This window comes from Balaenoptera physalus, assembly GCF_965194825.1.
Source record: "Balaenoptera physalus genome assembly, chromosome: 14".
NCBI lineage: Eukaryota > Metazoa > Chordata > Mammalia > Artiodactyla > Balaenopteridae > Balaenoptera > Balaenoptera physalus.
This window is the reverse complement of record NC_138893.1, coordinates 47,511,630-47,533,109: the sequence shown is the minus strand read 5'-3', so window position 1 is coordinate 47,533,109 and position 21,480 is coordinate 47,511,630. Positions and strand designations below refer to the sequence as shown.

Genomic DNA, 21,480 nt, shown 5'->3' with positions numbered 1-21,480 from the left:
CACCAGTTAGGTAGTTGCAACACCCCTACCTTGTGAAGGGACTGATGGTCAGGGAGGTTCACTGGGTGGGCTCTGAGATTCCCTGGACCGCAGTATGGGACGGAGTATGCCCCTTCTCTCTGCTCCACCGCCATCCCCCAGGGGCTGATGGGAAACTGAGTAAGCCCTGCCACCTCCCTGGCATCACTGCCAGTGGTGACCACCAAATCATCAGGTTGACTGTCCCTCAAGTTTCTCAGGCCTTGGAGAAACAGGACTGTAAGAAAAGAGAGATTGAGGGGACTTCCTGGCGGTCCAGGAGTTAAGACTCGGCGCTTTTAACGCAGGGGGCGTGGTTTCGATCCCTGGTTGGGGAACTAAGATCCCACATGCCACACAGACCAAAAAAAAAAAAAAAAAAAAGAAAAGAAAAAAGAAAAGAGAGGTTGAATGCAGAGCACAGAGTTTGACCCTGAGTGTTGGTTTGGAGTGTGGGCGCCAGGAGCAGTCCGTCTGAGCTCTGTGAGGCGCGCCTCCTGTGGTCCCGCCTGTCTCATCCCCGATTGCACGCTTCTCTCCGGCAGAGCCCAGGCCGCGTGCTGGAGTCTGACCAGCTTTCCTGCTGTTCAATAGCACCCGCCGTTCAGGGCCAGCTCAGGGACCTGTCCTCCAGGGAACCTGCCCTTCTCCAAACTCCTGCGGGTCAGGCCGCCTTCCTGCGTTGGTTTACCCATGGGTCCCTGCCTTCCCACCTACGGTGCCAGCCAGGGCCCCCCTCCAGGCGCCAGGCATGAGGCCGGACACCTGCAGGCGCCCAGTGTGTCAGTGGGAGTTGGCTTATCCCATACTTGGGAGGAGACGGCCGGCTGTGCGAGTGATGGGGCTCCACACACTCCTTCCTCGTTGCCTCAGGACCCAGGGACAGACAGACTCAGCACAGACGGTTCCAGAAGGGCAGCTCTGCAGCCACTGCCTGCCACCCTTACAGGATGGGGCTTCCCTGCTGGAGAGGAGGAAGGCCCAGCAGGGGCAAGGCCAGAGAGCCACTCTCTTCGTCTGCATCCCACACAGTGATGGGGGAGGCGGTTTAGTGGGGAGGGGAGGGGGGCCGAGCAGCACTGGGGGTGGGGGTGGCAGCGGGACGCTGGCAGGCCTCAGGCGTGGGCAGAGGGAGGGGCGCGCAAGGAAAGGAAGTGAGGAAAGAGGAAGGAAGAGGACCAGCAAAAATTAATTGAGCAAGTGGGTAGAAAGGGTGCGGTTCTGGGCCCCCAGGGCCGCCTCTTCTCAGTGTCTTTGCAGTGACTGCCTCCATCACCTTCCACCCCTCCCACTGGGCAGGACCTCTGTCTTGGCCTCCAGCCTGTGTCACCTTCCTGGGACCTGCCACCCTCAGGGCCACTGGGCCCCTTCCCTTATGTCCTTTCCCCTTCCTGGGGGCAGGAGTGGCAGTGGGAGACATGCCTGGAGTAGGGGCGTGGAGAGGGGACACTTCCCCACTACAGATGAGCTTGGCTGCCGATGCCAGACAACTGGGCCCAACAGCCCTTCTCTAGGGGGAACTACTGTACTGGGGTTCTATGCACCCAAAATGGCATAATCTTTTTTGTTTCCCCCAAGAGAAGCCAGAAATCTGGATTTTATCAAAATCCCAATTTTACAATGTCTTCTACTCTTTCAAAAATTCTTTAAAACCCATGTGAGCCAAATAAAATATGTCAGTGGGCCACCCAGAGTCTGCTGTCCCTCACACGCCTCCTCTCCCTGCCCACTGCTGCCCCCCACTCCCCACCAAGCATCCCTCAAGGCAGCCCGTGACCCCGGGGCTCTCCTCACTCTTCCCCCTCATACCACCACCTGCTAGCACCTCTGCATCCAGGACTCCCCAGAATACCCCCCGGCTCAACTTTTCACCCCAAGTACAGGGCTGACTCTATCCCAGTGTCTCCCAGTTGGCCCTAGCTGCCACCCTCAGAATAACCCTAACCAGCTTGTGCTAGGGGCTTATACGTGCCTTCCCCACAGCCTCTCTAGGGACTAGAAGGAAAGAGAGAGACCGTGTGGCCTAATGGGTGTGCACTCAGCAGCACTCAGATTACAGACCAAGGCCTGTGGTCCCCAGGACTGAGAGCTGGACCCCCGCCAGCCCTCCCTAACCTGGGGAAACCCCAAGGGTCAAGACTGGGCCCTGATGGAGGTTGGGGAGCAGGGCAGAATGAAGGGGAGAGCAGAGACCCCGCCCCCATGCCAGAGAGGTGGACCTACTGATGGGCCCGTGGGAAAGTGCACACTGCGAGGAGAGTGGCCTTTCCACTGACGTGAGCTCTGCTGTCACCGCACGTGGCCACACTGGCCAGACTCACAGAGGATGCCCAGTCACACCTGCCAAAGTGTGAAGTTTCCTCGAGGCCCACTCTCGGAAGAGGGAGGCGTTTCCAAAAAGTCACCAGGATGCCAAACCCATCCTCTGGACTGGGGTCATGCAGCCAGCCAGCCCAGGTGCAGGAAGGACAGTGGACTGGACTCCAGCCACGTGGGTGGGAGAGCCCACATCCTTCCTGTTTCCGCTCCTCTATCATAGCCCATGCATGTCCCTTAGTGGGCAAGGGATGGAAAAGGCAGGGAAGCCATCAATCTCCCAGGAAGGACAGGGCATCCTTCCTCCAAGCCATGCTGCCTGACTTCCCCATAGCAGAGGCCCTGACCCACAGGGAGTCATGGAAAATCACAGCATCTTAGGACAGACAGACAGACTGCGGCCTGGGGTCTCAGAGGCTAAGGGATGACAAGGAGGCCTGCAGGTCACAGAGATAAGGAAAGGCTCCCCTGGCAGCCCTGAGTCAGGGCCCACACCTCCCGCCCTCTCATCCATATTCCCCAGGGCTCCTCCGGAAGTCACTGCAGTGGGTCGAATGGCAGCCCTCAAAAAGACAAGTCCATGTGCTAATACCTGGACCCTGTGAATGGGACTTTATTTGGAAGAAGGATCTTTAAGGATGTAGTTAAATGAAGACTCTTGAGATGAGACAGTTCTGGATTACCCTAAATTCAATGACAAGTGTCCTTATAAAGAGACAGAAAAGGAGAAAACAGACAAAGAGGAGAAGGTGATGGAAGACAGAGGCAGAGGTTGGAGTGATACTCCACAGCCCAGGAAGGTCTGGAGCCACAGGAAGCTGGGAGAGGCAAGAGAGGATTCTTCCTTAGAGCATTTGGAGGGAGTGTGGTCCTTCGAGTACCCTGATTTCAGGCTTTTGGCCTCCCGAGCTATGAGATAGTAGATTCCTGTTGTTTTAAGCGTTTGTGGTCTTTGGTTACGGCAGCCCCAGGAGGCCAATGCAGTCTCAAAGCACAATGCACCCCCCTCCCCTCCCAGTTTGGCCACTGACATTCCCATTTCTGCTGGGCACCTCCAACCTCCCCAGCTGCCGCAGCCATCGCTGTGCACCAAAGCCTGGGGCTTCCACACCAATGGGACTCTCCCTTCTGGCCCGGCGTGGTCCTTTGGAATCAGCTCCTCTAAGCTCTCCCTAATTCCCAGACACCTCAGGTAGCCCTGGCCCTGGAGGTCTCCCTGCCCCACTTCAGGGAGTTCTTGTGTCCATGAGACACAGGTCTGAGCTTTAGTTCAGTCTGATGTTCAGGGCCTGATCTCAACCAGCCTCAGGGGACCTCTCAGGTCGCTTCCCTCCTGCCCGGGCCACTTCAGATTACCTACTGTCCTCTGAACACCTCCTAGGCTTACTTTCCCACCATTCCCTGCAATGTCCATGCCTAAGCCTACCCAATGGTCCTCACGGTCAGCCCATTTCAGAAACCGCTTCCAAGATTCTTCCAGATCCCTCCCTCCCCCAACTTCTGAGACAAATCCTTCTTTCTTGAAAGGGATAGAAGAATAAGGGGAGGGAGATGGCCTATTTATTAAGCCCCTCCGAGTGCAGGCTGGTGTCTGGTGCCTTGTGTAGGTGGTGTCTCCATAGATGCGCCCCTAGCAGGGACCCAACAAACACTTGCTCCTCAAGCCTCTATTCTTAGCTCATTTCACCTGTGTAGCAGCCCCATTTCCCAGGCAGGAGCCCAAGGCGATGAGAGGTTGAGCAATTGCTCAAGGTCACACATGTAGGAAGAGAGCAGAGGAGCCAGACACCATGCCAGGCCCAAGGCTCCAGACCCTGCTGCCTCCCCGGTGGACCCCGGGCTACTCTTTCATAACAGCGAGCTGCTTGCCTGAGATCTGGTCTTATCCCACTGCCTTCCTTGGTTGGGCTCCTCTTGGGTCAAGGTGGGCCTGTTTGCCTTAACACTCTGCAGAGCGCCTGGCAGAGACCAAATGCAGGGCTGCCTGCTTAGTGTGCTAAGGACAGGGCAGGCGACCTTGGGGACCCAGCAGCTCACACGTTGCACATGGGAGACACCCGCTTTCTAAAGACGGCCTCTATAAACGTCTCCATTCTTAGGAAGGATGCATTTCCTACAGCAAGCGTGCACCCAAGGGCCTCCCTTGACCCCCAATTCCCTCATCAGGTTTCTAGACCTGAAATCACAGGGTGCATTTTAACAACAGGAGCTCAGGGCTAACCATTTCCCACAGCGAAGCAGCCCTCATGACTGTCAGACGCTGGCTTGGCTTGAACTAGTGTGTCTCACGAGTTCCCCTCTGCCCATGGGCCCCATCTCACTCACAAGAGCGGCTGCCCAGAGGGAACAGGAACGCCCACCTCAGGGCAGCCAGGCCAGGGCTCCCAAACTTGTCCGCTGTCTCTCCCTTCACCTTGTGTTTTCTACACCCCAGGCCTCCAAGCACAGCAGCAAATACTCAGGACAAACCCCACTTTTGCCATGGGGCAGGGAGGGAAGTCTGCAGCAGGGGGCGCGGGAAGCCGGCTCCGGACGCTGCCGCCGGCAAACACACAGGCTTAGGGGAGGAGACTTGAGGGGGTGGAGAAGGAAGCAGAGAGTAAACACGAAGGACAACAAAGGGAAGACAAGGCCCTCGCTCGGCCACCCGCTCCCCTGTCTCAGAGCTGGGATGGATGGGATCAAATAGCCTGTCACTGCCCAGCAGCCCCCTCCCCTGTGAGCCCTGGCCTCTCCGGCATGGGCGTGGGGGGATGGGCCCCGGTGGCTTTTCTGTGGCCACAGAGTCAGGTCCCCCACTCCCTCCCTCCCCACCCAGCGCCTCTTAATCCTGTTACTCACGTTCTGGCTTAGAGGGATGCTGGCCCCTACACGGTGAAGTCCCAGGCCACGTTCCCAACCTGGTCCCTGAGGCTCGGGTGTACCTGACACAATGCCTGGGCCCCAGCTGGGCTGGGAGAGGGGGAGAGAGATGGGGAGGAAGGGAAGTGCTCTGGGCCTCCTGCACACACACACACACACACACACACACGCACACACGCATGCACACACACACACACACACGAGTCATGCTCTGTGACTGCAAAGATCTAAGGACGCCTTTCATCCTAATAAAGGGGAACAGCAAGAGACACAAAGGCAAGAGGGAGGCCAACACAGCTGTAAAAAACTTAAGAGTTGTGTCTGGCCTCTTGACTGTGCTCTCTGCTGCAGGGACCTGGGCTGAAAACAGAGCAGCCAGTCTGCCTGTCCTCCCTCACCAGGGCTGCATCAGTCGTCAGAGCAAACCAGTTCTCCTCCACCAGGGGAAGCTGGGGGCCTAGGCTGTGAGGCCAGGAACTGTTAGAAAAACGAGCCCCAGAATCATCTATGAACACAATCACCCTCCCTGTGAATTACACAAAACAACGACCCACAACCACATGGTTTTCCAGCCACAGGGATGGAGTGATGATGCGGTTGGGAGGATGCCTACGCTCTGTCCTGGCTTCTGCTCGAGGCTGCACACGGCACACAGTAGGTGTCCCAGAACCAACACACAGCTCAGGCTGGTGTAGGGTGCAAGCAGCCACTGACACTGCTGAGTTCACCTGGACATGTTGTACTCCCGTCCCAAGGCCACCCAGAAAGAAATAGCTCAAAGCTCTTCAGTTCAGAAGAGCTTAACGCTTTGTAGAGGCTTAGCAGCAAAGGGGCCAAACTCTGGAATCAGAGGCCCGGCTTTGAATCCTGGTTCTCCCACTTGCTGTGACAATAGCACCTACTTCACAGCATGGCAGTCACATGGTCGTGCTCTGTAAAGGACATTGTTATTGGCAATGGTATTGGTGACAAGGCCAGGTCTCCATTTTGATTTGTTAAATCCTGCCGGGTGCATCTTAGGGACTCCTCTGGGCAGAGGGGTGTGGCCTGTATCCCTGCAGCACCTCCAGAAGCCTGGGGACAGGGTGAAGTTGTCTCCTCTACCTCCCCGTTTTCTTCTAAAGGCCCCCAGGGGCTGCCACAGAGGGAGAGCAGGAAGTCTGGCACCTGGGAAGTTCACAGCTCCCTCCTGCCCATCTGGCAGCGACACTGAAAGCTCCTCCACTGAACCTAGAAGGAGAAACCGGTGTTGGTCTCTGATGCTTGGCATTAAAGGTGCAGGCGCTCCATGGATGCTTGCTGAATGAATGAATGAATGAATGAAGTCAGGACTGGGAAAAGAACCTCACTGCCTTTACTCCCAGGAGCAGGAATTTGAGATGGGAATGGAGTAGGGCATCCTGGATGAAGTAACTTCTAAGTTTTTTTCCTGGGAGGCACCCTGCCGTTAGAAAAGCAAAGCAAAGCACTAACAGTGGTAAGCGACTCGGGAAATGTGAGCAAAAACCCAGGCACACCCCTGGAGACAGACCACAGCCACTTTAGGTCTGGACAGCCTTCAGCTAATTGCAGGCTGACTGATTCACCACCAGCGCTGACCACAATAATGACCCAGGAATGAACTCTGACACAAGTTATCTGACCCCCAGCTGCGTCTCTCCTTGACACCCACCTCCTCGCTTGAGAGCCTTCTAGAAATGGATGATAAATGGCGGATGACAGGGTTTGATGCAAATCAGGTAAGAAAAGAAGCAGAGGAGCAACCCTTGGTAGAGTGACGAGCAACTCCCCCTTTCTGGAGAATACCAGAGGAGCCGCATGGCCCTGACACCCAGGGGAGGGTTTAGTAAATAGCAACCAATGCACTACATTTATTGAGATTTAATCATTGTGCAAAATGCTTTACATTGCTATATCATCCTCACAATAAACCTCTGAAGGAGTCACTATCCTCATAAGGAAACTGAAGCACAGAGAGGGGAGGCCATCCACTCAACATCACAGGGACAGGATTTGAACCCAGGACTGCCCAACTTTCAAGCCTCCAATCTTCCCATGACACCATGTTGCTCAGTGACCTGTGAAACATCAGTCATGCACCTGTGGGCTTTCCTTCCCTGCACTGTTTAGGGAAAAGCAGGTGACAATTTAGGTGAAATATGGGCATGAAGCAGGGAGTCAGACTTAATGAACCTATGATGTTCCTTCCACCCAGAGATTCTGGGAGTGTGGCCTGGGATATCGGAGATGGCTTTTCCTGGGGAAGCCTCCTCTGCAGTCGATTAGGAAAAGGGAGTGAGGTCTCTTCTAACCCTGGGTGGTGGGTTTGGGGGTGAGGCATCAGGAGGAAAAGGCATGGATGCATGGGGGCCTCTGGGGCAGCACACGGGGGTGGGGCCCAGGCATCCCCACTCTCTTCCCCTCCAGCCCAGGCATGCCTGCCTCCTCAGTGACTCTGAAACAAAGTCTCAGCAAACAAAGGACCTTTTCATAAACTCCAGGCAGGTCCCCTGACTGCTACTAAGAAGGCTATTGAAACAGGTTCCCAGGAGAACAGTTTGTTATGAGCACGTGGCTTTGCACCAACCAGCAGGGCCAAAATGATGACAACGCCCTCCCTTTGGTTTGATGCAGGTTGGTAGGAGGCTCTCCTGCATCTGCTGCAGGGAAATAACCTGGAGGGAGAAGGTCCAGGAGAGCTTCAAGCGGAGCCCCTCCTCCTGGGCAGCAGAGTGCCTCACTGTGTTATTCACCTGGAAGTGAGCCACTTAAACGTTGTGGGCTTTGAATTTTTTTCTTGGGACTTCCATCAGAGGATCTCAAAGTGCTCTGAATATGACCTGGTACTGGCCATTACTGTCCCCATTAAACAGACAGGGAAACTGAGCCCTGTCTGTCATTATCACAGAGCAGGAGGGGACCTGGGGTTGGTGGTCTGCCTGTTGTCTTCTCACCTTTGACACTCAGACTTCGTGGGATTCTGTCCTTAGGCAGGACACTGTGAACATGGCTGTCCTCTCTAACACGACTCACCAAATCTCTGGTACATCTCAAACACCCTCAAATTCTGGCATAAACTGCTGGGGAGGAAGGGATTCCACAGGTCTCATTTAGCCCACCTAGAATTCCACAGGGAATGCCAGAGCTGGGTGAGAGGGAACTCTGAGACCTTGCTTCTATTTCCAGCTGGTACCTACTCCTGGGGCAGTGGATTCCGGACATTCCTCCTCTGTGCGCATTCAATCCGAAAGCTCTGTGAGGCCACAGGAGCCCCAGCGAGGGCCCTGGCACATCGTAGGTGCACAATAAATACATGCTCGCTCCATCAATGAATGAAGGTTCTCTCTTAAGTCAGCCCCCACAGGAAGGACGTGGGCAGCCTTGTTTCTCACTTTCCTTTGGGGGAGGGGAGGGGTCGGTGAAGAAGGGAAAGCCACTTTTCTGATCTCCCCATCACTGCTCTGGCCTGCTCTTGCCCTACCCCCTTCATGGATTGATTCAGGCGGTAGAAGGGAGACCCAGAGCCATGGAAGCCACCAGAAGCCCCTTAGGAGTCATGCATTTTGCTCCCAGTTGCAGTTCAGAGAACTAAACAAGATAGCATGTTGACAGCTGTGCTCTGCTCCCTCGGGGCAAATCCAAGGCCCGAAGACCTTCCGCCAACTGGCTCATAGCCCAGACCTGTGGCCAGCAGCCCCGCCCTCTTCCCCTGGCCCATCCTCTAAGAAACACACCTGTGGATGTAATGCCTTCTGAGCTCCTTCCCGTCAACGTGTCTTACAGTTGGGTGGTTCCTGTTCCCCCCGTCTGACTTAAGGTGGAGGTGTTGCCTTGGGCAACAGTGATGTCACCTGTGAGGTACTTCCATTCCGCTGATGTCATGGGGTAGGCCACGTGGATGGAGGGGGATGTGCTTTCTACAGGAAAACGTCACAGGTCCCAAACTGCTCAGGAGGATCCTATACACCTCTTGGGCACAACCAAATGATCCTCTTCTTGTCCCAGAAAACGTTCTCACCCTTCTCTCCCCTCTGGATGCCTGTTTAGGCCATGCCTCAAACCTGACTTTCCCTCTCCCAGTGTCAGTCAAAAGGTTGGCTGGGCAGCTTTATCCTCAGCTCTGAATGAACCCCACGCAAGGGCACCAATGATCTCCTTCTCACCATCTGGGATAATCTGGGTCCCTGTGGCCTTGCCCTTTGCCCAGACCTCAGAGGAGGGAGCAGTGGCACTAATGGGGGAAGTGAGGGTCCCAATCTGGCAGAGAATGCAGACCCTCCGTTGACCTCTACTGTCTTTAAGAGCTCATACTAGCCAGATACTGGTCTGCACCAGGCGCTGTGCTCAGTGTTTCATAAGCAGGCCCTATGAGGGGTTATCCACATTTTACCGATGACAGGGCTGAGGCTTGGAGTAGTCAACGCACTTGCCCAACTCCTGAGATCGCCCAACTCCTGAGCAGTGGAGCCAGGACTGAACCCAAGCCTTCCCTACTCCAAAGCCCATGTGAGTCATACCTCCTTGGCTCTGCGGCACCTGGAGGCTGTGGCTTTCTAAAGATGAGCCATGAGGGGGCCTGGACAGAGACCAAGGAGAGCCCTTTAAGTCCAAAGAGGCTAGCTGGGCAGGCCAGGTGGCTGAGGCAGCCAAAGCAAGCACTTAGGACTGCTTCACCATGCCCATGCTCACACAGGGGCTGCAGTAAGTGGCCAGTCCTGGGCCTTCCACTTCCTTGAGCATCCGTGTTGACTAGGGACCACGTTTCTTTGTTCTGCTTGACTTCTTGTTGACCCATCCAGGTCACCTGACCACCCCCTTGATTTGAGTGCAGCATTTACCCCTGTGGCCTGAACCTACAACCCTGAAATTTTATAGTAGTTCTTTAACTTATGCAAATGCAACTCAATGTAGTTGGGAGCTAATGCTTAGAAAGCACTAAATGAAATAAGTAAATAAAATAAAAACTGCTAAATTATGAAAGAGGACAGGGAGAAATCCTACCGGTACACTGCCTTTGAGGGACTGGCCAAGGAGATACACACAGCATACAGGAGCGCTAGTCTACCTGGCAGGTATCTCTCCACTGGTGAGGGGCCACAGAAGTGAACAGAGCCCATGCTATTGGACCATCACTCCCCCTGCCCTCTCCCTCCCCTGATCTGAATCCAGCTTTGCCAAGCAGAAGCTGCCTTCTGATCTTTGGTTTCCCATGTGCCTTGCCCAGGACGCAAGAAGCAGGTATCATTCAGGCTGCACGATAGTCACAAAGTCTCCTAGCAAGTTAATACACTAGCCATTTTATTTGTACACTCACTTCGGGGAGCTCTCTTGAGATGACTCAGTAGCCCAAGTCCAAACCGTGCTGAAAATTGTGGAGATGGGGTTTCTAGAGGGCACAGCTAAGAGTCAGATTCTGGGACAGGTGACATGATGCAGGTAAACACCACCCTTCTGGGAAATCAGCTAGGCACCAGCCGACCCTTTCCAGGAGACATCGTGACTTTCCCATTAGCTGAGAAGCCTATTTTGTTTAAAATACTGTCTACGGACAGTACGTAGTAAAATGCTCTGTTGCACCTAATTAAGTGCTGAAATGTATAGTGTGAAAAATAAATGACCATATATATGGAGCTGTGAAATGGAGTTTTGGAAAGTCTTCCTGGACGAGCTTGGGAAGGGCGTTTGCACGTGAACAGCACTGGACAGGGATGGGGCCTGTGGGGCTTGGAAGTGTCAGGACAGCGTGTTCAGATACTTCTCCCATCGTCCACTCCGGCAGGCGTTCTCTGCCTAGGTCAGGGGCCCTGCGTGGTGCCTTTCCTCTGCACCACGCCCAGGCAGCAGGCAGCAGGCAGCACTTACGCACCACCCTCATGCCAGGCCCCAAACTGGATTTGCGACCTCACACTGCCTAGCGATTAAGAAGGAAAGCCATCTGAGGCTTGGGCCAGGCCACCCCATCAGCCCCCCGAGGCCAGGCCTGCCTATTTCTTTCCTTTCTTTTGGCTGCCGGGTGAGTTTTACGTCTTTTTCCGTCTGAGCTGAGAGCAGGTATTACTTCCTTTGACAAAGAAAAAGAGCAACCGCCCTTCTCTCTTTTTCATGAGGGCCCCCCAACCAAACTAGCTTTTGAAGCTTAAACTGCTTCTTGCTCCGTGAATGCTCAGTGACTGGAACATTCTGAATACTTTACTTCTCTGTGCCTTAGTTTCCTTGACTATAAAATGGTGATACCAATACCTATGTCACTGGGCTACTGAGAAGATTAAATGAGTTAATACAGACAAAGTGGTTTTGGGAAAAAAAAAAAAAGCCTGGCAAATGTTAAGCCCTCACTAATTGTTGGTTATCAGGGCTGCTGTGTACAGTTGTATGGGTGGTACACTGCTCACGAACACCCGGCTGCGGGGTGGTGAGGATGAATCCAGCTCGCATGCTGCTTGCCCAGCTATGTGCCTTGGCTCTGTCCACCCAGATGAGGCCCCTTTTTCTAAATGGCACCAGGGTGCCATCCTCTTGCCAAGAGGAAGCACCTTATTCTAATTCATGCAAAGGATGGAAGAGGCTTGCAGCAGCCTTGGAGGTTATTATTATCAGCTCTCGGCACTCTCATGGCTATGTCCCCCTCCGCAGCAAGACGAGATTAGCCCCAGCCCCAAGTACGGTTCTGCTCCTCAGGTGCCCAGCATACCTGGAGCACTTGCCCCTCCCTTAGGACGCCTGTGGGGTAAAGCCTTCCCCAGGATCCCCCAGGGGCTGCCCTCCTATTGAGGGAACTCTGCACTCCAAACATGGAGCCACAGTGTCTTGACTCTGAAGGGACTTTCTCCTTCGTAATTGTTGATGGCCACCTGTCTGCTGACAGTGATGGCAGCGCTTTACCTACTGAGGAGCTCTAGTTGTCGGTAAGTTCCCCCTTACTTCTAAGTAAGTAAGATCTGTCTCCTGCTTCTCCCACCCAGTGAGTCTCTGAGGCCAGAAAGAGCAAGTCTCCTCTTCTCAAGTGACAATGTTGGAGATTCCTGAAGGCCAGAGCCAAGTCCCCCTAGGCTTCTCAAACCTGGGGGAAATATTGCCAGTTCATTCCCTTCTCCCTCACAAGAAGCCCCTCCCAGACCCTCCATGGCATTCCATCCTCTCTCCTGCGGACAAGCGGGAACAGGGCTGTGCACTCCAGACCCCCTCCCAGATGTGCACCCTCTCCCTCAGACAGAATCCCCCATCTTCTTTCTCTTTATTGATGCCAGGGGGTCCAAGAAGGAAAAAATACAAAACCAGGTTCCTCCCAGATGATACCTTCTCAGGTGGACAATCTTGCCAGAGGTCTCTACCAGAAGTTCCTCCCCTTTCTTGCCCTCAGATAAAAAGTTCACCCACACACCCTCGTCTTTGTTTCCCTCATGGGCGCTGCAGGAGCCAGGAGGCGTTCTTGGTAAGGTGACAACTTCTGGGCTGATGGCATGAGGATAAAAGTTCAGATCCTTGCCACCCGAAAGCTGGAGCTTGAAACTGCTGCATCTTTGAAAATTACGGAGCTAGAGGATGGCACTTGAACAAAAGCCTTCCCATTGGAGAGTCGGTCTAACCACTTTATGGTTACCCACAGTGGAAACTATGAGGGCAGGATGGCCAGGAGCAGCAGCACACAGCGAATTCGCAAACAATGAAAGCCACTTAGGCACGTAGGCTGGGATGAGGATTCAGAAGCACAGCCTATTACGTTATTAATAAGAGGTGAACGGCAGCAATTCTACCTGTCTACCAGGCCATTTTCCAGGCTGACTTGGACCTGTGACTGCACCCAGCACAGATTTGCTTTACCTGGCAGCCTCTCCGGGGTAGAACTGGTTTGTAAAAGGGAAGGGCCCTGGGTCAAATCCAAAAGAGGAACAAAGGAAAAAAGAACAGGACTCTGAAACCGACTTAGATCCAAAAGGATAGGGTCCAGGATCCACCAGTGGCTGGTACTCTTCTACTTTTTTTTTTTGGGGGGGGGGGGGGAGGGAGGGAGGGGTGGTTCTCAAACCAGTCAGAGGAGCAAAAGGCAAAGCGTGGTCCCTGAGAGGTTCAGTAAAATATTTTCCCTTCCTGGGAGGCAGCAGTTTTGTTTTTAAAGAGAAAGAGCATTCTGAATGGGAAGAAGCCCAGCCCTGGGGAGTCTGAGTCCCCCCAACCCAGCAGCCAGGAAGTTGGAAACTCTGGGAAGGGGTCTGGGATGCTATCAGAGGTCAGGTGGCAGACTAGCTGCAGCCGCAAGAGAAAGTTCCGCACGGCGTGGGGTCTCCTCCACTAATAGGCCCGAAAGAGGAAGCGGCGGGGGCTTTAATCGGCCCCAGCAACCTCATAGCTTCACTACCTTAAACCGAGAAAATAACAGGCTTCACACCTACTCCCTCCTTCCAGGAAGGGAAAGAAGGAGCGAAGGGAGCGAAGGAGCAGGACGACTCGACCACTCTTTCAGCTCTAGCACTCTGCTCGCAAGGTCGAAAGTAACGGATCTTCGGGGCGGTAGAAACAGCAACTTGGTCCCGCTTCCGGCACCGCGGCTCGGTCCGCGCGGAGCAGGAGCTGCCAGCCGCGCGGGGCTGCAATGAAGCGCCCACTGGGGTCTCCGCGGCCCGGGAGAGGCCCGAGCGGAGAGGCTGGGACGCAGGACCCCGCGCGGCGCGAGGAGGGAGAGGACAGCACCCCCGCTTTTGCTCGGGCGCCGTAACCGGGTTCCCCAAGTCAGCCCAGACCCGGGAGGGCCGGGCGGGCACCCCGCTCCAATCCTCCTCCATCTCCGGCGCAGCTCCGCCTGGTCCCTCTTCTTCCTTCCAGCACTCGAGATGCCCGGGGAGGACGCAGAGCCTCGCGGCCGCGGGCCCGATACTTACGTTCAGCTTTGGTCCCCGCTCCCCGGCTCCGGAGAGACCGCGCGAGCCCCGGCTGCGCTCGCGGGTCCCGGGAGCCCCGAATCCGCTGTCTGGCGGCGGCTGCGGCTGAGCGTCCGGCCCGGCAATTAGAGGGACGGGGACGGCGATACCCCGGCCGGCTCCCGCCTTCTGGCCCCCATCAACAGGCTCTAAAGGGCTTCAGACTTACTCATTTCCTGGATGTCAAAGAAACTTTTCCTCCTTATAAGAACAAAACACCCGCCTCTACTCCCGGCCGCGGAGGCTCCTTAAGGTGGACCATGAGGGTTAGGAGGGGCTGGACCCAGGGTCCGCCAGGGCGGTCTGCCCATCGACCACCCCAGAAACTCCAGAGGGGACAGCAGAACTGGAAGGTGATCGGGCGAGACGGAATCTGGCTACTGGAGTAATCTGGGGCGAATGGACAGGGAGTCAGGAGAAGACGCCCTTAAAAGTCTTTCTGGGCGGGCGGAAAGGAAGGGGTTAAGTTCCAGCACGCCTACTAGCGTTTTCCGCGGCGCGTTTTACAAGCTGTGGAATTCCAGGGGCCACCTATTTTGTCCTCTGGAGGGAAATATAAATCGAGACCCAACGCCGGCCCTTTTCTCTTTTGCCGCTTGAGTCGAGTAAAATAACTCACCAAATGCTATGATAAATGAATGCATCGTCTTTTCCTGACTAACCGGGCACAAAGGAGAGTCATGACTAAATGCTTTTGTCTGTAGAGGGCGCTTTACTGTCTGAAGCCTGTTTACAGTTGGGATGTTAGATCCCTATTTAAGATGCGAGGAACAGGCCAGGAGGGACAGCAGCACCCGGTCATACTTGATGGGTTATGAAATCCATAACCTATTATCTTCTCTTTGTGACCTGCCCAAATTCCACAGCCAGTAAAAGTGGCTGGGAAGGGCTTGAATAAATCCTACGTAAGTGGCTTTGCGGGAATCAAACGGCATTGAGGGTACATTGGGGGAAATTATGAGAACACACTGTCCGAATGATTATCACCATTGCCACTGCTGTTTGGTTTTAGATCACCTTCTTCCTCTCCTCAGCAAGCCAGCCAAATAGCTTTAACAGTCGCCTGGAAGACATTAGGCTGAGTCTGAAAGATAAACAGGCAATGAGAACAAGTTCTAAAAATAGACTCCCTGGCCCTTGGCCCAGGTTACTCTTGTTTTCAAGCTTCTGCTGCTGCTCGCAGCTCTTTCCTTACATCAGGGACAGTTATGGCAGAGTTTTGGGGGCTGGTGGGGAGGGGTGGGGAATAGGGTGATCTGGGCAAACATTCTTGAAAGGGCGATGTATTTCCAAAATGTCTGCTAGTTGGATAGGTGGGGTATTCACCCACCTACCCCAAAGGAGGTGGGGGAAATTCCTGGGAGGTGGGGACCCTGGACTGAGCACCACTAAGCATGCCTTCTAATCCTTGGGGTAAGAAGTCAGGGTTATGTGTGGTGGAACGCCAAGGTTCATGCTTGAATGCCCTCTGGGATTGTCCTGTGTGCAAAGTTGTTTCAGCATTTTCTATCTGGCTGTGTATGTTTGCTTATACAAGCAACATCTATTACCTTTGTTTTTCTTTCAGACCTGGTGATTTCACCATCCGTGACCTGATGGTCAGCTTCAGCTCCACTCTGTTCTCAGCACAAGGTCCACTGTCCTAACCAGGCCCATGGCTGTTCATGAACTGGCCCCTACTTATCTCACCAAGCGCGTATCTCGTTCCATTTTCCACACCAAACTTCTTGTAGTTCTTGGAACTTGTGCTTCTCAGAATGTGATATGAGGTTTGTTTTCCCCCCTTGGATGTTCACATGGGCTCTATCTTCTGCCTGCAACCTTCACCCCACCTCTTCGTCCAACCTGTCACCCCTGATGCACACACACTTTTTCTTTGCCTGGCTAATGTGTGCTCAGTCTTAAGGTCTCTGAATAGGTGATTTCTCCCCTAGGAAGTCTTCCTTGAACCCGCACGCCTGATTTAGACACCCCCCCCCCACCATGTAGTTTCCATAGCACTCTGTGCTTATTCTAGAAAGGGTTTTTAAAAGACAGGAAAGTACAAAGATTCAACTTCTGGGAACATGAAGGGAATTCAGGGAACCTCTGCTGAACACAGAAATGCTGAAAAAAAAAAGTCAACAATTGAAAGAAAGAAAGGGGGATAGCTAGGTGTGAGACAGGAAGAAGGAACTCAGAGGCAAATAGGGGTATTTGACATGAATATAAATACAAATGGCTGAGGACTGGGGTTGGTACCCACTCAAGCCTTGTGTTCTAGAAAAGCAGAGATCTGGACTTGAGACCCCTGCCTAAAGCTGACACCCTGGGAAGGATCTTAGGAGTGCCACAGCAAGGAAGTCTGTGGTTTGTCTGTGGGGCTCTGAATGAATTAAAAAAATGTGTGCTATAGAAACTGAAACCACTAGTCTGCCTCTGTCATGCTTAGGTGTGAGGTCCCAATCTATATTACACATGTGTCCAGGGAATCCTGAAGTCAAGAAAGAATATAAAAGCTGGTTCCAAAGTGATGAATCCCCTCAGTCCTGTCAGAAGCAAATGCAAAACACAGTTGTTTTTTCTGATCTCTAACAGATAAAACAACTTCCACTGGAGATGAGTTTATAATAAGAATTATAAACCCAACTAGGAAATGAACCACATGCGGGACTGGATCAGTAATAAACAGGAGATTAGCCCCTTAAGAACTTGAGGCAGTAGAACAATTTGAAAAAGACTATAAAATAGTTACCTTCAACATAATTACAGAGACAGAATGATAGAACATAGCACTATGAAAAAATAGGCAAATTTGAAAAAGTACAAATACAATATGTAGAAATAAAAAGTTTAGTCATTTACATTTAAAAAACCCTCAATGGGTGGAATTCTCTTTTTTTCTTAAGTCAGTAGTAATATATCAGTCAAAAGTACAATAAAAATAACTCATTAAAAAGGGGAAAATAAAGAAAAGTAACACACTAATCTCATTTATGAATACTGTTTTAGAAATCCTAAATAAAATATTGACACAGAATCCCAGTAGCACATCAGAAGAATATTATATCACAAATAGATCAAAAAAGAAAAACTGAAATATCATCACCATAGATCTGAAAAGCTATTAGAAAAAAATTCATCATCCAAATATAGATAAACACTTCTGTAGTATGATAAAAGTGAAGAGTGAAATTCAGCTCCAAAGCTAATATCATGTTTAATGGGAAAATACTAGAAGGCTTCATGTTAAAATTAGTACAAGGTAAGACTGTCCTCTTTCACCCCCACCCCCCTTCTTTTCAGATTTATCAATTAGGAATGTGTTAGGTTGCAAGGAATAGAATACGTGACTATAATTTCATGTGTGTCTAAGCCTACAAGAAATTAAACAAATAGGACTTTATTTTCCTCAGAGGAGAAGTCTGTATATAGGCTGCTTTAGTTCAATGCCTTCATAGTTTCAGGGCTGGTCAAAGGTTATGCACATTTACTCTTTTGCTATTTATTGCAAAATTGTCCTCCAAAGAAGTTTCACCAATTTAGACTCTCATAAATGCACGAGAATGCTTATTTCCCCACATCCTTTTCTGCATTGGCTATTTCCTAACTTTAATTAGTTTGCTTCTTTTATAGGTGAAAAAAGATATCTCAATGTCTTGATGTGCATTTCTTTAATTATCAATGCAAATGAGGCTGAACAGAACATTATTTACTGACCATTTTTTTAAAATTAATTAATTAATTAATTAATTTATGGCTGCATTGGGTCTTTGTTTCTGTGCGAGGGCTTTCTCTTGTTGTGGCAAGTGGGGGCCACTCTTCATCGCGGTGCATGGGCCTCTCACTATCGTGGCCTCTCTTGTTGTGGAGCACAGGCTCCAGACGCGCAGGCTCAGTAATTGTGGCTCACGGGCCTAGTTGCTCCGCGGCACGTGGGATCTTCCCAGACCAGGGCTCGAACCCGTGTCCCCTGCATTGGCAGGCAGATTCTCAACCACTGCGCCACCAGGGAAGCCTGACCATTTTTATTTATTTGTGAATAATCAGTAATAACTTCATCTATTTTTCTGTTGTCTTCTTGTGTGTGTGTGTGTGTGTGTGTGTGTGTGAAAGTAAATGGAATTTTTTTTCATGATCTTTGGTGCTAGACGTGACTTCACATTCCACAGTGAAAGGTGACTTGTGACCAACGCCGGACCAACTGCAGGACAACCTCACACTGTACTTCACAGTCAGGAATGTTGGAAACAAAAAAACCAAACAAACATGGGGACAGATTTCCTGTTCACCCCAGCTGTGGTTATCCCAGTATATGGAATAAAATACATGGCAATGGGAGAGACAGGAAGCCAATGCTAGTCATGAAGGGTCTGATGGATGGAAAAAAAGAGCATTTTCCTTGATTTGGTCAATCCCTCACCATCCTGAATTCACCTTTGCATGCAATTTCGAGAGATAATAACAAGTTGGCTTATGGGGTTTTTTCTTTGGAACAGGCTGCTTTTCTGAGACCTCAAAGGTGTCCATTTTACAGGATGGATGATTTGCATTGGGCTATTTCTTTCCTCCAGGTTTGTGTTAGGAAACCACCTCCCACCCCTTCTTGGAATGTTGGTGCCAGCAGGGCCTTTGGAGATTTTTTACCAATAAAAATGAAACCCCCCGAAGTTAGGTCACATACTCAAATTCACATTATTGGTTAGTGACAGCATAATAATAGCTAAAACCTATACTACGTGTTAGGTATTGCTCTAAGAGCTTTACATATGACAACTTGTTTAATTCTCATAATAACCCCATGTAATAGGATCATTAGCATTCCCATTTAACAGGTAAAGAAACAGGCCCAGAGAGGTGAAGTAACTTGCCCAAGGTCACACAGCTAATAAGCGGCAGAGTCAGGATTTGAACCAGGAACTTTGGCTCCAGAATCTTGCCTTCAACTACTATGCTAGCTATGTTGAAGTAAATCCCCTTCAAATGCACAAATACATTGAATTTCCCCAAGAATGAGATTATAATAGTTAGAGCATTTTTCAAACTTTTTTGAAAATACATTCTACCCCAGAATCCAATATACTCTCACATACAAGTACATTGTAAGTGAAAGACAGTTTCCTTAGAAACAATTCTTATGCTTACTACATGTGATAGACTTTGGCGTGTTCCCTCTTCTTTTTCTCTTTGCATATCTTATCTTTTTTTTAAAAAAAAAACGCAGGCCACAACTTACTCAAGAGTCATGATCCACAATTTGAAAAATATTCTTCTTTAAACTATTCTAGTTCACATCTCTGTCATGAAAGCTGTTAGTGGTTTGTACTTGCTAAGTTTCCATCCACACACACTACTTGGAGAGTGGGAAAGACTGTTAGATAATTCTTATCAAGCTTATTTCTGGTCAGGAGGTATTCATTTCTCTCCTTGTAGTTAATGTCTAATGATGGTACACGGGTGCTTTAAGACAAATCACTATGCCATTACCTTAGGAAAATCTTCATTCCCTCATTTGTTCATTCACTCATTCATTCATTCAATATATGAGCACCTACTATATGCCAGGCATTGTGCTAAATCAGGAGTTGGCAACTCTGGCTGGCAGGCCAACTCCGGAGCACCACCTGTTTCTGTAAATAAGGTTTTCTTGGATCACAACCAAGCCCATTCATTTATGTGGCTGCTTTTGTGCTTACGGCAGAGTCAAATAGCTGTTACAGAGACCGTGTGGCCTGTTGAAGCCCAACATGTTTCTTAATCTGATCCTTTATAGAAATAGTTTGCAGATTACGGTGCTAGATTCTAAAATACAATGGTATTTTAGGCTGGTGTCTACCATCCTGGATGTTTGAATTGTCCTGTTTAGCTTAAACTGGGTTTCAAGCTTGTTTGGCGGGCTTGGAGGGGGAGGCGTCGAGGCTTTTTGCCTCCTTTGTATTGCCTCAGAGAACACCTGTTCACAGTAGATGCTCAGCAGACATCTTTTGTTATTGAAAATAACAAATTATAACAAAAATAACAAAAATAACATTTTTGTTATTCGGTAGATCTGGCAGCAGATATTGGAAATAAAGCAACCTATCTACAGGGTAGAAAAGAGTTTATTCCTTTAAGATAGCAAAGAGTTTCACTTTACAGATGCTTATCTTCGCTGTTATGAGAAGCAAATTGTAATTTTTATTGAGTACCTACTGTGCATGCAACCCTGTGGGTAAAACAAAAAAAGACTTGGTTCTTTGGCACTTGCATCAAAGATGGAAAGAGAAATGAGATACATGCATTTTATAGTAATACTTAATACTTCTGTTTGAGGACCTAGTGTATACTTGGAGATGATTTCATTTAACTACCTTAGAATCTTAAATATTTGTGTTCCAATAGCTTTTAGCTAGTCACTAATCACTCCCAAGAGTAATTGCTGTGTGCCTGAGTGCAAAGCTAATTGTATTTTTCCTTCCTTCCTCCCTCCCTCTCTTCCGTCCTTCCTTCTTTCTTTCCATTTTCCTTCCTCCCTTCCTTTACCAAACTTCCTGTTTTGAGTGTCTCTTATGGTTCAGCACCATAGATGTATTAAAGAAAAGAGTGGTCTTTCCAGTCTGGTGGGGGAGACATAGAAATAAACACATGATTATAATACAGTGCATTGATAGAGGGATGCTCAGATTGTCTAATAATACAGAGAAGGTGTGCCAAACAGGGGAAGACTTCCTGGAGGAGGTGACATTGAGCTGAGTCTTAAAAAATCTCACTGGACAAAGGAGATATAGGATATTCCAGACAAGGCACCAGCATACGTAAAGACTAGAGGTATTTGACAATATGGTGTTTTCAGCAGATAGTATTCAATAGAAATAAGAGCATTGGCCCATCATCGAAAGGATTTGTGCTTTGATTTTTTTTTTTTTTTTTGCCTACAATTCCCTCTCTTAACGTGATTATTAAAAATTCTATTTATTCACTTATTTACTTCTTCACTCATTTATTTAGTCAATTTATTTGTTTGTTTGTTTATTTGTAGTAGGAACAGGTTGTGTGGATCTATTCAGTCTTTTTAACCAAGCTAACCGGTTAGCTGGTTGGTTTGTAGGACATCAAACTGCAACCTTGGCCTGGCCTCTTGGGCAAGAAGCACCCACTGAATAAGCTAGCCTATCCAGTCATACCCAGAAGGAATCTGACCAACCGGGAGAGGTGCAGTTGCTGTTAAGCCAATAAAATTCAAGGCAGTTAAGATGACTGGGTTGTGACACTCTCTCCCTCTAGTAAGATCGACCGCCTGCTGTGGCAGATTGCCAGCTGCTTCCACTTCATGCCTGACCTTTCAGTCTTCCTAATAAATCTGCCCGAGCTTCGTTGCCTCCTCTGGTATCAAGAGGGGAGTTTGTATGGA

At 50.4% G+C, this 21,480-nt stretch overlaps 1 protein-coding gene across 8 annotated transcripts in view; it reads right to left on the bottom strand.

Annotated features, from left to right (window-relative positions):
* ITPRIP (inositol 1,4,5-trisphosphate receptor interacting protein) overlaps window positions 1-14,829 on the bottom strand; it is a 59,727-nt gene extending 44,898 nt beyond the window's left edge. For 2 of the 8 annotated variants that reach the window (XR_014253481.1, XR_014253482.1), the window contains exon 1: window positions 14,073-14,186. The gene's annotated coding sequence lies outside the window, so the exon portion shown is untranslated. Of the gene's footprint in view, window positions 1-1,117; window positions 7,275-8,930; window positions 9,114-14,072; window positions 14,711-14,730 lie in introns of those variants that run through there. The other 6 variants (XR_014253480.1, XM_082425245.1, XM_082425246.1 and 3 more) reach the window with 6 other exon arrangements.
* Between the last annotated feature and the right edge of the window lie 6,651 nt (window positions 14,830-21,480).